At 40.1% G+C, this 14,871-nt stretch overlaps 1 protein-coding gene across 16 annotated transcripts in view; it reads right to left on the reverse strand.

Moving 5' to 3' along the window:
* ZNF521 (zinc finger protein 521) overlaps positions 1–14,871 on the reverse strand; it is an 847,543-nt gene that overhangs the window by 223,044 nt on the left and 609,628 nt on the right. The window contains exon 1 of one of the 16 annotated variants that reach the window (XM_084964331.1): positions 11,269–11,436. The exons of 14 other annotated variants lie outside the window; for them this stretch is intronic. The gene's annotated coding sequence lies outside the window, so the exon portion shown is untranslated. Of the gene's footprint in view, positions 1–1,727; positions 1,800–11,268; positions 11,437–14,871 lie in introns of those variants that run through there. One more of the 16 variants, XM_084964330.1, reaches the window with a different exon arrangement.

Below are 14,871 nucleotides of genomic sequence, written 5' to 3' on the forward strand. Positions count from 1 at the left end.
GGCCCATTTAGACTAATATTTACTTTCACTACTGTAAGAAATATCTGCAGGACATTTTTAAAAATGACTTTGGGACAACTAGTACTTTAGAAACAGCAGCCAGTTTCCTCTAACTAAGTGCTGGGTGACCTCCGATCCACACACAGGTATCCAACTTCTTGTTGGATGCTTAGGCATTTGGAGTCCACCCGCCTGAATCTCTCTATAATGGACCTTCACAGAACTCATTTGCTTTAGAAATGTCACAGTGCTGGAAAGAGCTCATTCTGATTCCCATTAAATCTCTTAATTCCCATGATTTTTTTCCTCTCAGGAAAGAAAGAATCCCAAAAATGCTTCTCCATCGTTGCAATAAGAGGACTTGCGAGCCTGGTAGATGACAGGAGGGGAAAACATAAAAGAAGAAGAAAACCTCGACTGTGTAACATTAATAATCTGGTTGTGATTTGTACAAAATCCATTTGCATGCACAGAAATTTCATAACTCTGCATACATATTTGGATTTTTCTCCCAACTGTTCAGGGACAGCAAGCGCTGATACTGCATTTAATTAACAAGCAAATGTGATACCCTTCGATGTGAACAATACTGAATGAATTGCTTAAGTTCTTACAAAGATAAATGTACTACAAGCACCACTGTACCAACGCGGAATACTAGAGTAGTCATTTGCCATCATTTTCCCCGGCAAACTTTGGTCTCTCCCAGGGCGAGCCTTCTGCCCAGTTCCACCCTCAACTCTTTCCTTTGGGGTCTCAGCTTCCATGGTGAAATCTGTTTTCCAGATCCTTTGGTAGCTCACTCTTTCTCCTTTCTTCCTTTCTCTCCCTCTCTCCTTTTCCTCTACTGCATTCATCATTATTCAACTGCATTATAAGACTTTAAAAAAAAAAAGCTTTGAAAAAAAAAAAAGAAAGAAAGAAAGAAATCATTTGATTTTCATTGCCCTGGAGAGAATTAAATACCCCCAAGGAAAAATTCTGGTACATTCTCTGCACACATTTACATGCAGCCAGTGAAGTAAACATTTCCATAATTGCTCACTTCAGAACACGTTACCCAGTTCCTAGGTACAATAACTGTCAGGAGTCAATGAGGAATAAAGAATTTTCCTGAATCCTTGCACATAACCTGACTAGCATTAATAACTCCACAGTTGTACATAAGTTAAGAAATGGATTACTGCCAGACATCAGCCTTGCTCTGAACACTTTGGTCATGTGCTCTTCGTACAGCCATTAACAAAATAGATAACTATTTTTTTTTAAACCTAGGGCTACTGATAACAAAAGCATTCTTCACCTTCTTTCCACTTAGAATAAAAGGCAATAGCCCAAACTATAGCTTTTTTTAGGCTTGGAATTATAGCTACAACATATGGCTTCCATTTACTTCCAATTTTACCCGTACTGTGAGCTTCTTTGGTGAAGTTGTCTTCTATTGCTAAATGACAAAATGAATGATGAAATTCAGTTGCTATGCTAGAAAAACAAAAAACAAACCATGGTGGTTAATCCCTAAGGAAAACTGGACTTCGGTTATGAATCATCCTTACCAGCAATCTTGTAAATCTTAAAGTCTTTATGTCCTAAAAAGTATTGTGAATAAACATTATTTTCTTTAAAAGCCCTGGCAGAAAGGACCCTCCTCCCTCTGCAAGCCCTTTGCAGCTGAGGTTAGAGGGTGTGCCATACCAGCCCTCTGTGATGATTTGAACAGAACTTGCCTTGTGCAGGAGGCGTCAACGAAGGAGACGAGCACCAAGTCTGCTGTTTTTATTGCCTGCTTGCAGGGCTCCTCATATTGCCGAAACCACAATGAAGAGCTTGGGAAGCACAGAATATAAAACCAACCCATTGGCTGTTACGGTATTTGTAATGTTTCTACGAAAGGAGAATGTATATACTTTGTTATCCGCTAAATCTTTACAAGCTTCCCCATTCTTCCCTCGCCAGCCCACTCCCCATGCACCCTCAACACTCCTGGGCGGTCTAAGATTGCCTTGGTCTCTTTGATGACTTCAAAAAGATGGCCATTGTCTAATTAGGCAGGAGCACGGTCTGGGTAAACAGAATATAAATTCAAAATTGACGGGAAATTACTTTTTAATTTTAAAAATGTGGCTAGCTAGACAGTCAACTTCTACAGACAATAAAAGTGTAGCTCTGTGTGTTATAAACTATTTATGACATGTTCAAGGAAGTTTTTCACCCAGGCAGAAAATATCCTTTTAATAAGCCCTTTTTACTACAAGACGCTATTATTGGTATCTTCTTTATTGTTGTTTTCATACTTTCAGCATAAATACAGTGCAAAAAAGACAAAGGCAATGCCGCACACAACTGAAATGTTATACAATTTGCTAAAATGATGAATAAAATTAAAACTGCCTGTCAAAGCAAAATGAAAAGCAATTTTGTTTGCAATTTTCATAGCAGCTACGGAAAAGCAGCCAAATTCATGAACTGCATGCAGTCTCTAGTTTATAAGCACCCACAGTAACTGAAGGAGGTGCTCTAATTAGTAATAATATCAAGAGGAACTGCAGCTTGACATTCAGAAGCTCTGGCCTAGCTGCTGGCCTTTTCTGAAAGGCCAGTTCTGTTCTTTGTTCCCCCATATTGACCTATGTATTAATATCAGACTATCTGGACGATTATGAACACCTTAGAAAGCTGGGGTTTGAGTCCAAATTTAAATTTCACCAATCATTCCAAGCACTAACACCTGTGAAACAGGCGTTCTTTGCTCTTAATCCTGGGCCCCTTGCTGGGAGCCCGGAGTACAGATTGCAAATGAGTACACAGGGAGGTGCGATACCACTGTTTGCTACCAAATTTTAACTAGAGCAATTTCTACTAAGTGTTCAGTGTCTGATGCATCGCAGGCCATATTCTTGAATGAAAGGATGAATCGGTGCATGAATGGATAGATAAATGGATTCATCTCTGTCACTATAGCCCATTATGTTTACACTAGTCACATTTGATTTAGATGGAACATAAAGCTTTGTGGGGTGCCTGAGGAAAGGCCAGAAATGAAACTACGTTACAAAAGAGACAACATTAGTCACTTTATTACAACTACTAAGAGACTTGCCAAAATGTTGAGGCTCTAACATAGAAGTCAACCAAGACATAATTGAATGATAAGAAATTTAGGCTCTTCCTTTCACATTCTGCCATAAATAATGCCCTGGTGAAAATTTTCTCGCTGAATGTTGTCCATTGCTCACATCAGATTCTCTATTTGACCCTCTGTCTAGAGCAAAAACACAAAAGTGCAAGCATTTCATTGACGTGAGTGGTTCCACACTCCTTTGGAAAACACATCAATTAAAGATGACAAAATGAATAAATGTTCCATATCAGCATTTTGGTTTATGAAAGCCTCCCCAAGTTCTCATCTGGAATATTTGAATGTGATCATCTTATTAGACAATCTCCCTTGGTATGGTCATTCACAAATAAAAGTAGTGGGATTAAATACGGTCTCGCAAGAGTAAATTATGATTTTGAGCTTCAGACACGGGATTACAATAATTTAGAGTTAATTCAGAGAAACTAAGCAATTAGTTCAGCTAGAAGGCTTGTCTTCCATCAGAAGAAATATAGGTGGAAACTGTCTTCAAACACCCAAAGATCCCTGAGTCAAGAAACACCACAGCTCTTAACAGATAATTCTAGCCTCCGCTGATGACCACCACCCTTCTCAAGCCCCTGGCAGGGCCACCTTAGCAAGTAATTACACAACCCACATTTCTGCAAGCCGTATTTCCATTCTTCAACTGAGGAAACTGGAGAAAAAAGCAGAATTTTTGAGTTTCCACAATACAATAATCAATGCCCTGTCTAGACACAATGGCACTTGAAAAGTTTTTAAGACTGATGACATTTCTATCCCAGTGATTTAAAAGTTCCAATCACTTCACCAAGAAAACAACCAACTAAACAAACCAAACCATTGTTTCTACTTCTTTTGACAGAAAAAAAAGATTTTAGGACCTGATGATATCTGGCACATAATACACACTTGATCAATACTTATCAATGGGAAGAAAAGAAAAAGAGGAGGGGAAAAAAAACAAAAGAAATACATGAGAAAAAGTAGTGTCATCCAAGGCAATTTCCTTTCCTTTTTTTTAAGAGCTGCACCCGAGGCACATAGAGATTCCCAGGCTAGGGGCTGAATCGGAGCTCTAGCCGCCAGCCAACACCACAGCTCACGGCAACGCCAGATCCTCCACCCACTGGGCAAGGTCAGGGATTGAACCGGCATCGTCATGGATACTAGTCAGGTTCGTCAACCACTAAGTCACAACAGGAACTCCAAAGGCATTTTTCTTAAATGACCACATATTATTTTCCTGGGAAGAATCAAGAGCACATCTTTGGCTTGAATAAGTCAGGTGAGCATGGCTACCAACATTTATGCAGCTCACCTGCCCGTTTCCCACTTTTTGTTGTACCTCATAAAACCAGGATGCAGACTCAGATGTCAAACCCTAGATTCTGGTGAATCTTACATGTTTACTTTGAGAATATTCCCAACTTCATTTCATAGTTTTTTGAGCTCCAGGCCTCTGAGCCACCATTAGCACCATGTCATGGCACTTATATTGGACACACAAATGCCTTAACATCAGGGCACAACAATGGAGCCTCTCCACAGAAAAGATTCTTCCAACAAACTGTCCCCAACAGTGGTTTTTTTTTTTTTTTTTTTTGTCTTTTTGCCTTTTCTAGGGCCGCCCTGAGGCATATGGAGGTTCCCAGGCTAGGGGTCTAATTGAAGCCATAGCCACCAGCCTACGCCATAGCCACAGCAATGCAGGATCTAAGCCGCATCTTCGACCTACACCACAGCCCCTGGCAATGCTGGATCCTTCGCCCACTGGGCAAGGCCAGGGATCGAACCCAAAACTTCATGGTTCCTAGTCGGATTCGTTAACCACTGCACCACAACGGCAACTCCGACAGCGGTATTTTTTAAACTTTGCCACAAGCCTTCTGATACCAGAAGGTATCTCTTCTTGTATCCTTTACATGACTACCTATGCATAGGTACACAGAAGTGTACCTAACTGTGTCTCCTCTTGTATCCTTTACATGACTACCTATGCATAGGTACACAGAAGTGGATACTAAAGATGTTAAGTATCGTCTCATTGAGAAATGCATTATATAGAGGATGCGGGTAATGGGAGGCAGGATGTTATCAATGTTGTCAGGGAAACAGCCCTATTATATATGCAAATATGGCTCCTGCTCTTGTTTCTGCCCCTACTAGCCATGAAATCTTGACAGTGCTACAACTTTCTCCCATATTACTCAAACATGAAAGCAGGAGGTGAAGGGATTATCAATTAAAGCAGTGGCTTTCAAACAATTTTTGTCTATTTGTTCTTCAGACAAAATATTTAAGTGGAAGGTCCAAGACAAATAAAAGTGATAAAAACCACCCAGCAGGTGGGATGCTCAGAGTCCACCCCCGCAGCCCCCAGCTCCATCCTGCTCTCCTCAAACCTGGAATTCCTCTGCTTCCTGAAGCACAGCCTGAATCCACTGTATTAAAGGATCGCCAAGGTCACCTGCCAATCTACTTGCCCAATGGTTTCTTTTTTTTCTGCACTTTACTTTTGTTCCTAAGTCAAAACATTAGTTTTCTCAATTGAAGGTAAATCATTGAGGGAGGGGAGATAGATTATAAAAATACAGTGGAAAAGCTCTGGATACACTGTTGCTTAGTAATCATTTTACTTAATAATTAAAACGACAGAAAAATCATCAGCATGGTCGCATTCCCACTGGAAGCTCTCTTCCATCACAGAGATTATCACCCCCACACTGCTTTACCTCCTGCCCAGGGAGGACTCCAAAAAGAGTTGTTGCTGCACTAAGAGATTTTCTTGCGCACATATGTATGCACACACACACACACACACACACACACACACTCCGTAATTTCTTAGAAGCCTCTAAACAGACATTACCGAGAAATTTACACCAGAGATTCAATCAATCATTGCTCCAGGAGTACAATATTTAAAACTAGCTTTTCTGGATTCTACCTCAAGGTGATCACACTATTGCAGCTCTTTAGAGATTTAACAACAAAATTATTATTTCCAAACTTTAATTGAGCTTCTTAAGATAGGTATTTATGGTACTCTTCAAAACACTTGGAGATTTTATGCTCTACTGTGGAATATTTGGCTGTTTTATTAGTCTTCATTTTTTTATATTTCAGGTATTTAAATAGTATTACATGGCCTTATCTGGAAAATAAATCAATTTGGCAATTTGCTTTTAGCAAAAGGTGCTTCCATAGTTTGTTGAACACAATACAACCTGCAAGCCATCCCTTCAAAGCTTCTACCAGAGGATATTTTATGACTGCCACTTGATTTAAATTAAAGACCCACTTTTGAGACACAACTCATTTTCAAAAAAGTGGTGCCTTATGATAGCAAATTAAAGATGAATTTTTCTTGTTTGCTTGCAAATAATTTCTTTAATCCAGAGCATGAGATGTGAACTCTGGTTAATGAATATTATCCTTGGTAAGCAGTAACCTAGAATCTTAAAATGTTCATTTTTATCATTGGTATTTTGAAGTTGCAACTTTGATCCATATCAACATAAAAAAGAAATGATTTTATTAACATTCTCTTTCATTCCTGGATAATACTCTGCAATGCTATTACTACTGGGGAACTATTAAGGATCTCCCTTAAAGAAGAATTCACAATGACTTCAAAATAATATGAGTGGTAAAAATGTCTTGGTTTCTCTAGATAAGACAAGTAATTCTCATTTTCTCCTTGCTGTTAATTTTCTGCTGATCCTCTGGTCAGTTTGCTTCTAGGTATGATTCAAGAGACTACGACAATCAGTAAAGATGCATAAAGCATGGGAAAAAATTATGCTACAAATTAGTTATCAAATTTGATCCTAAAAGTCTAGGATCGCTTTCTAACTCTGAAAAAGCAGGTCTTAGTTTGTTATTTTTTTAATTATTAGGCTGGTAGTAAATATTATTTTTCACCATGTACAAATCACACATGTAAGTGACAAATCACACATGTAAGTGACAAAAATGGACACTTGGTGGCAAATCTATCTACGTTTCTTGCACAACTTCCTTACGTCTTGAGAAGTAGGTGTGGGCGTAAATCTTCCCATGCTGCTAGCACTGAGATAGTTTTCTCTGTTGGCATAAAATTCTTTTTTTTTTTTTTTTTTTTTTTTTTGTCTTTTTAGGGCTGTACCTGCAGCATATGGAGATTCCCAGGCTAGGGGTCGAATCGGAGCTATAGTCTCTGGCCTATGCCACAGCCACAGCCACATCAGATCTGAGCCACATCTGTGATCTACAGCACAGCCCAAGGCAACACTGGATCCTTAACCCACTGAGAAAGGCCAGGGATTGAACCTGCATCCTCATGGATGCTAGTCAGATTCGTTTCTGCTGAGCCACAATGGGAACTCCTAAAGTTCCTTTTTAAAAAAGCTGATACAGTGTACCTACCTACAATAAAGTGCAGAAAAACAAATGGGCACCCTAAATAATAACAACAAACAATACTCATGAAACCACTGCCCTAGACAAGAACTAGAATTCCATGAGCAGCTAAAAAGTCCCATCAGCCCCTCCCCATTCCCACCTATTCTCTCTACCCTAAAGACAGCTCCTAATCTGACTTCTGTGATGGTGGTCTCCATTCTTTCTTTTTGTTAACCCACCTTTGTATATAGCCTTAAACCATACAGTTCAGATTTGCCTAGTTCTGAACTGCATGTGAATGGACTCATACTGAATAATACACCCTTTGTTGTCTTGACTCCTGAGTCAGCTACATTTGTGGGGGATATTCATTGTGTTGAGTGTAGCCAGAGTTCATTCATTTTCCATGCAGATAATATTCCATTATTTGAATATCCACAGTGTATCTATTTGTTGGACACTTGGGTTGTTTCCAGTTTGGACGATTAAAAACAACGCTGCTGTGACTCTTCCTATACATGTCTGTGGTGCACACATCTCTCCAGGCTACTAAGAAGTGGAATCACCGAGTGACAGAGTTTACTTATCTTAAATTTACACAGATAGCATCAAACATTTTCCCAGACTGGTTCTGCCAATTGACACTCTCACCCGAAGAGTCTGAAATTCCCCATTACCCCAGATTCTTGTCAACATTTACAACCGTCACATTTTTTTGCCAATTTGGTGGGTATGTGGCCTAAGAAGTTTTATTTTTGTCGTATCCCTGTAACCTTGGCTAAACGCATCCACAGGCACCGACGGCATGGAAACAGCTGAAGGGAAGCCCTTCTCTCTTCCTTGTCTATTGTTGTCTTTCAACGGCCCTCGACAATTTTAGACCTTGTGATTTAAAAACTACATTCTTACTCTATTTCATTTCCTTTTATCTCCTATAACTTTACAAAATAGGCTGTTGTAGATCTCTGATCCCTGGTAATACTATCCTATTTGATAGGACCACTAGGTACAAAAAGTGTAACCCCTCAAAGAGAAATTACTGCTAACTGCTACTCTCCTCTGTAGATGCTACTTTATTCAATAATACTGTAAGTTACACTTGAATTCTTTGATAGAGAGAAATTTCACATTTGGGCATCAATTTCATATATGCAAGAAGCACATTTGCTATTTTCCTACACTTGCAATAACTTTGAGACCTGAGATTATCTATGTCTCCAAAAATTCAGTTATACTTCATTCTAAATAGAAATCCACTATTGATGGTCTTGAGACTTCAGCCTCAGGAAACTGGTGGAGTATATATGGAATGGGAAAAAAGATCAGAGAATTTTCCTTGAACAAACACTCTTCCTTAGTGTTGTGACCTTCTCAGATCGCACGGTGGGATGTTTACATTGAAGTACCTGTCTAACTTCCTCTCTGTCTCTGCAAATAAATTCTTTTCTTCAAGGTCAAGTTCAATTCTCTCTGGCCATAAAGTAGGCCTTCCTGGAACATGATGAATCCCAATAACCTCTCATGACTTGACTATACACTTCACTGCTTAATTATATTCTCCAGAAAATGTCTCTTTATACTTTATTGTACTTAATCATAATCACTAGACATTAAGTTCCTAGAAAGCAAAAACCTTTCCTGTCTTGTTAAATGCTGTATCCTCCACACAAGAAATCAAGCCTGGCCTGTAGCTGATGCTCAGTAAATACGTATTGAATAAACAAAAAAAATTCTTATGTTTTTCTGTACTTGTCTTATGTGTATGTGTGGTCACCTCATGGAGTTTAAAGGCCTGCAAGCAGTAATCATTTCTTTGTACCTTTTGGTCTCCCCTATGTCATCAAAGGTGACAGATGTATAATAAATTGAAATGGACCACAAAATAAGACCCACATTCCTTAAGATAAGCACTCCTTCAAAAAAATCTATAACACACTAAATTGAGGTAAAGAAACTAATGAGCATTTAAAAATTTTTAATTAAAAAAAGAAACTAATGAATATATTAAATAGAATAAGCACAAATAACCTGGAATTTATACCTTGTAGTCCAGTTTTTGTAACAGACACTAGAGTAAGTGGGCGCTAATCATAATCAGAGATCTGTGATAGCTTGCACAAAATCAATTCATAAGACTCAAGTTAGAGCAAATCCGTGCAAAAATCTTATCAAATCCTTCCTGATTTGTTTACTTAGTTTCATCAAAATGTTAAAAGAAATCATTGCTAGAGTGCTTTGAAGACGTATGACTATAATAGAGTTTGCCACTAGAAAATATAACACATGAATGTAAGTACTACTGAACACAGCACAACCTAAGAAAATAACCGTATCGCAATTCTGCCAAAGTTCTGCCTAAATGGAATACCTACTCTGCTGTAGTGTGTCAAAAAGTGGACGCAGACCACAGGTCCTTAAGGGAAGCTGATAGCAGAGAGAAATCAACAGTTTCTCCACCAGCTCTGAGATAAAAGCTCTGTTTTTAAGACATTCCTATATTGATTCTTTCTTTTTGCAAGGAGTCAGATTTAGATGTGTCAGATATTCTCTCCTTTTTTTTTCTTTATAACAATCTCCATATACCCTTAGTAAAATCCTTGGGTAGAAATTGTTCCCACTCTTAGACTTTCTGATTCAATCATTCATGGATGAGTATATTCATTCATTCAGCAAACATTTATTGAGGTCCCACTGTGTACCAGGGACCCAGGCAAGGTACCGCATTCAATTATTCATCCACCTTAGATGAAAAGATGGCAATGTTTTCTTATCAGAGTCCCATCACTGCTTTGAAAACATCCTTGTCATAATTACTATAGATACTGTTGAGTTATTCTGGTCAAAAAGCACAGGTTAGTCCTGAGTTTCACTTAGATCACAGAGAAAAGATGTGTATAATCACCCAAAACAAGACAAAATTTACAAAAGTCTATGGGCTATACTTCCAATTCTACCTGCCTGTTCTCCCAAAAGACGTCATCATCAAAGGTCTCTACCCATTAATAAACTCAGGACAAAGTCATAGATAGAAATCAAATATCTCTTAGACACATTCTACCTGTGTTTTGGCATGAGGACTGGGTCATAGTAAACTTGGGATTGGGCTTTAGGCTTCTTGGGGTATCTCCCTCTCCAGGTGCCGTTAAGTCAAATCTAAGCCTCAAATAAAGAGATGCGATTAAACTATATACCCTTCCTGCTCCCCCTCCTATCACAGAGGTAAAGCATTACATCTCCCAAGTTTCTACAACCCCAGGACTTTCATTCCCTTTTAAGGATGTCTCCAGAACTCAGTTTTCCCCATATGGTTCACATTTTTTAAATGGACAGCCAGGTACTCAGAGCGGTACTTCACATGGTTTCCCCACGCCACCCTGAGGATTGCATTGGCTTGTTATATTTTCAGGAACAATAATCACCTTGAAAGACCAGACATTAGACTTAGTCGGTTTTAAAAGGGAAGAAAAGCATTGGAGAAGAGAATAACTTATTACGCTGCAAAGTACAGGCAGTAACCAAAAGACATGGGTGGCTTCGCTGAGAGAAATAAAAACACTCTAAAGTTTCACTCTAGAGGCAGGATCACACCACTCCTCTCAAGAGCGTGCCTGCCCTTAAACAATGCAGCTTGGCTCCGGGCCAACCGACCAGACCGCAATGTGGATGCACCTTGGACAGCGGACATCCTGGGCGCAGCAGCAGCAAAGTTCCAGCTCCCACCATTTCCAACGTGGAAATCCAGCAAAGAAAAACAAGCTCACGGTCATGTGATCCAGGTTTCTCATCCTCTGCATCTGTCTCCATGTGTAAACATCTTGATGCAGAAGGAAACTGACTCATCCCTATCAGGAAAAGTCCGTTTTCCTCTGCTCTAGCATCCACCAGGCCTTGGCCCACAGGAGGTCTGGGTCGGAAGCCATACAGAACGCGAACTTGAAACTTTACAAAGCACAAAGCTAAACTGCTTCAAGCATGGTCATGCTGCAAAGTCCAACGAGGGAGCAGTGCAGAGGGACAGCGAATAAGATGAGAGCAAACAACAAAAAGACCATCGAAAATGAAAACTTTCTGCAGACCAAGGGGATATGTGAGGAGAAGTAACTGTGAGGAATTCTGAATATAGACAGAATTATAAACTTCAAAATTATGAAAACCATGTAGTCCTTTCATTGGGAGACAAAAGCTTCAGACACCATCCCGTTATCGCGCTGTGTCCTGCTCCTAGCAGGCGTTGGAATATTATGAGCCGAAACACTGTGGGATCTTTCAGAAAGCAGCTGTCCAGGTGAGAAAACTCCATGCTTGGCTAATGCCTCGTTAATAAGTAAAGGTTCCCCATGACACATGAAAGTAGAATTAGGACATTAAGGACCCTATGTTACAAGGGGAAAAGGGGCTACAGTTTAAGAGATTACTCTGTATAAATAAATTCTTGTTTCCAAATTCTTACTTTCAGGCTAAAGATCCACTAAAACTGCATGACAAGAGTTCCCTGGTGGCTCAGCGGGTGAAGGATATGGCGTTGTCACTGTTGAGGCTCTGGTTACAGCTGTGGTACAAGTTCAGTCTCTGCCCAGGAACTTCCACATGCCGTGGGTGTGGCCAAAAAAGACAAAGAAGAAAAAGTGCCTGGCAGACTTGAAAGAAAAGAAGTGATAATCAGAAAGACTTTGGTTTCCCACAGACGCCACAACAACAGCTCGCATCCCATGTGTGCTTTTGCACCGTGACCTTCCTATTTCATCGTGGACAAGTGGAGTTTATTTTCCCTTCCTCTTGAATCTGAGTTGGACCTGCAATTCCACTACCTAATAGAATAAGACGGAAGTAACTGTGTTATTTCTGAGCCTGGGCATCAGGATACTGGCATTGAGACCTTGGAATGCTGCTTCTTAGAACCCAAGCCCCTCCTGTGAGAAACTAAAGCAACCATGTAGAAAGGCCTAAGAGAGGACCAGCCAAGGCCCTGTGGGACCCTTGGACAGCCCTAGCTAAGCTCGCAGGTGCGGCCAGCACTAGCCATGTGAGCAAAACCATCCGCGACCTCCAGGTCAACCTCATGAAAAGCAGATGATCCAACTAGTCAATCCAAAGAATCTTCAAAAGTAACACATTATTATCCTTTTTAAGTCACTAAGTTTTATGGTGGTTCATTACCCCAAAGTAAACTAAAAACATCTCTAATGTAATGATACACTGACTTACACACACACACAGTATGTCAATATAATAGGAATAGTTATTCTGGAAATTTTTGTCTTGATCTAAAAGTTTATACACAGGAGAGTATTTTCATTTTGGTATGTCTTTACATTTCTTATTAAAAGTTTTGGAGGTTTTAGAAAGATTATAAAATCTCACCAAAGCAGACTTAAACAAAGGCGCTATGGCAGATTTTGAAAGTTACAATAGAAAAATTAAAGTTCCTCAAAAACATTTACAAATATTTAACTTCAGTGAAGATAATAAGGAATATGCTCCTTGTATCAAAAAATTCTGTTCCTTTCTTCCTTTCTTTTGTTCTTTAAACACTTTCCCACCCTTAAAGATATATACATATTAATAATTTGAAAACTTCAAATAATGGTGAGAAATACTTGTGCTTCTCCTGAGCATTGCAAGCACAAAGGTGCGGGATGGTTTCCTATGACACATTTTAATTCTCTCAGAATGTAACAGCTATACTATAAAGAGTTAACTATACACTTAGTTTTATTTTGAAAAAACCCGTAACTTTTCCAATTAGCAAACATCAGCCACTGGCAGCTGGAACTTACTTTTTCTTCCATCATACCTAGACCTGGCTTTATGGACTTTCGCAGATACATACAAGGGGCACATCAGAGATTTATTAAAAACTAGAAAGGGATCTCATGCAGGGTTTGAGAAATCTAAGAATATCCAGTAGAGCAGGAAAAATGATAAGGACTCAGGCAGCCCCCGTAATGCCTGGTATGACAACTGAAAACAAGAAACAACTGAGAAAGACAATATTACCCTTCTGTACCTTCTCCCCCAAAGACATAAAGTTGAAGAGACTTCTCTGGGAGCTCATCAGTTTTGCATCCTCTATAGAGAGGAATCTTTGTAATAACAAACACCAAGGACAGAAATGAGAAGGCCACCAAGCTCACTTCACTTTCATGCCAAAACCAAGCTCATGGCCTTCTCATCCAAGGCAGTTATGCAGCCCTTATGTCGCTGGTACAAGCCTCCAAAGGGCAGGAGTCCTCTTTCCCAGGGGTCAGCAGCTTTTTCCTCTCCTCATGTTTCCTCAAAATGGGGTGGCAGTGAGGGATTGGAGAAAATACTCAAGTGAGATGGGAGGGGTGCAGAGGGGCAGGGAGGTTTATTTATAGCGTCCATCTACTTACCATAAATATCTGGTACAACTTCTGAACCAAAAAATTGTGCCCACCTGAAAAGGCAAGGGTACCACCCCAAAAAAGCCTGGAATATGCTTTGGGATAATGGCTAAGATGGGATCCATTATTCACTGCACCTTGACGAGATAATGAGTAGAGCAAAACCAACACTGGACATGGAGTCAGAAGTTCGATGTCCAAGTTTTGGCAGAGCCAGGAGATTGACAAGTGACACTAAGTCTGGATTTTCTGTTCCATTAAAAAGGGAGTGGGGAGTTCCCGCTGTGGCGCAGTGGTTAACGAATCCGACTAGGAACCATGAGGTTGCGGGTTCGGTCCCTGCCCTTGCTCAATGGGTTAACGATCCGGTGTTGCCGTGAGCTGTGGTGTGGGTTGCAGACGCGGCTCGGATCCCGTGTTGCTGTGGCTCTGGCGTAGGCCGGTGGCTACAGCTCCAATTCAACCCCTAGCCTGGGAACCTCCATATGCCCACAGGAGCGGCCCAAGAAATATCAGCAGCAACAACAACAACAACAACAACAACAAAAAAGACAAAAAAAAAAAAAAAAAAAAAAAGGGAGTGGGATCAGATGAACTCTAAAACCCTCAGTGCTAATCTTACATGACTCTGTTCTTCAACACCCCATGAACACCTCTGTCTTCCAAAGTGCCTCCATTTCTATAGATTATCTACTGTTCTTTTTTACACCCTCTCTTTGTAGATGCTGGGGAAGACCATGAGAAGAAGGGAGATGAGAGAATAGAGAAGGGTGCATGGCAGCAGCTGGAGGGCAGGTCCACGTCTCAAGCTAGTAATGGCTAACAGCACCTAAGCAACAGTGCACTCTAAAAAGCAGGTGTGCGACATACCTCCCATTTAACTGACCTCCACACACACAGAATAGAGCACGTTCTATGATGGCTTCATGGCACATGTAGTTTCTGGGGTTAAGTAAGATGGTGTTAAGGTTGGTGGGTACCAAGAAGTTTCATGTGCTG

This window comes from Sus scrofa, chromosome 6 (assembly GCF_054392235.1).
Source record: "Sus scrofa isolate SSC_HxYL_T2T_F1_AM1 chromosome 6, Sscrofa_HxYL_maternal_Yorkshire_Landrace_v2.0, whole genome shotgun sequence".
In the NCBI taxonomy this organism is placed as follows: domain Eukaryota; kingdom Metazoa; phylum Chordata; class Mammalia; order Artiodactyla; family Suidae; genus Sus; species Sus scrofa.